Genomic DNA, 1830 nt, shown 5'->3' on the forward strand with positions numbered 1-1830 from the left:
TACATATGTTAGCGTTGGTGGCATCAGACTCGGTTTCCTGGCGTCATTAATAATAAGAGCAGCTGCCTGGCGGAAAGCAATGGAAATTTTTGTTGTACGCTATATCAAATAGAGTAGCGCGCACTTTGTGTTAGAACAAAAAGTACTGAAGTACTGGCATGAGTGCTTTGCGGAATATATTTCAACTGTCTATTGTTAAACAAAAAGAAAAAAAATACCGCCATTTTTTTTAGAATTAATGCTGATATACGTATGCAGTCAAGGGAAACATGAGTTCCGACCTAGTGCCCGTGGTGGAAGCAGCCCAAAACCGCACGGCTACATTGGCACACAAAATATTGGTTGGCGTCAAGTGGCTTGTAGCAATGGCTCATACCCGAAAGAAAAAAGCGGCGTCTAGTCCAGTGATACAAAGTATAAGAGTGATACAAGAAAAGTAGATGAAGGGTGCCAAAAATACCAGCAGCAACGGCTCATTCCTGAAAAAAGAACGACATAATCAGGAATGGCTCATACCCTCGTAAGCAGGCAAAGGTGCAAAGGCTGAGTATGAATGAAGAAACAAGTGAAAAAAAGAACTAAGGAAAAAAAGAAGGAATAAAAGAACGAAACAGAGAACAAAAGCTTTGCGCAGAGGCGTTGTCGTACCCAATGAAGTGATGACTGAGAGGCGACAATTGCTAGTTGAAACAGAGAACACAGAAAGAAAGAAAGAAAGAAAGAAAGAAAGAAAGAAAGAAAGAAAGAAAGAAAGAAAGAAACAAAGAAAGACGGAGAGAAAGTAAAAAAGAATCATGAGCTATTCCACTCCGTGAAGGTGGTAGACCAGTGAAGCTGTTTAGCACAGGACACGGAGGTGACATAATTTTGAACAAAAGGTACAAATTGATTTATTGTCTTGATGGGTGTCATTATTTCACGCGCAACTGCAATCACATTCTTTGATAATGTGAAATCGATGCACGTACGCCGCTGGGTGGTCGGTTTGGCCGGATCAGTGTGGCATCGCAAGGGGTATGTCTGCAACACGGAACGCGTAAACCGCTCCCTTTTCGGTACCCACACATACATATTGAAATCACCGACAACGACAAAAGAGGTGGTGTCATAGCAGCTAATTCACGCAAAGTGAGTTGCCATGAACCTTACGCTACTATGAGTTATTGCATTTTTTGTTTGCTTACTGGAGTATGAGCCATTGCTCACGGGGGTATGAGCCATTGATGATAGCATTTTTCGACATTCTGTTTTGTATGTTGTATGTGTGATTAGAAAGAATTTGAGCATTGTTCGCTTCACTTTGCTGAGTGCTTGTATCCTCTGCCTTACGGGGCTATGAGGCATTGCATTTTTTGTTAGCTTACGGGAGCATGAATGCTTACGGAGATATGCACCATTGATGATGATAGCTTTTCACGGGAAACAACAATGCCCGGAACTCCAGCCATATACAGCTTCGTTGTTAAAGTGAAACAGTGCGCGCCGCTATCGTTATGATTTGAGCGTTACTTCATTTTCAGAGGACAAGTGCGCGAAATATGGAGTTAGATTCGCGACTCACAATTTTTTAATTGTCTTTGTTCTTTACTATCGCTTCCACGTGACAGTAAAGACATGCTATATTTTCATTGAGTGAATACGGGTAAATACACCATAGACTTTTGCTCCGCTCGCGTTTACTTCTAACACAATATTTTATAAATCACAACCGAATTTTTCCTCTAATAGATTGCGAAATAGAGGAACTTCGATATTAGCAGGATGTCTCGAGAGAAAAGAAAGTTTTATTGCTTATTATTTCGGTTTCACCGGACGGCAGAAAAGGGAAAC

General features: G+C 41.1%; 1 pseudogene; it reads left to right on the forward strand.

Moving 5' to 3' along the window:
• The first annotated feature begins 622 nt into the window (after window positions 1–622).
• Window positions 623–692, forward strand: LOC142566873 (U4 spliceosomal RNA; annotated as a pseudogene).
• Window positions 693–1830: the final 1138 nt, after the last annotated feature.

The sequence above is a fragment of the Dermacentor variabilis genome, unplaced genomic scaffold (assembly GCF_050947875.1).
Source record: "Dermacentor variabilis isolate Ectoservices unplaced genomic scaffold, ASM5094787v1 scaffold_13, whole genome shotgun sequence".
Lineage (NCBI taxonomy): Eukaryota > Metazoa > Arthropoda > Arachnida > Ixodida > Ixodidae > Dermacentor > Dermacentor variabilis.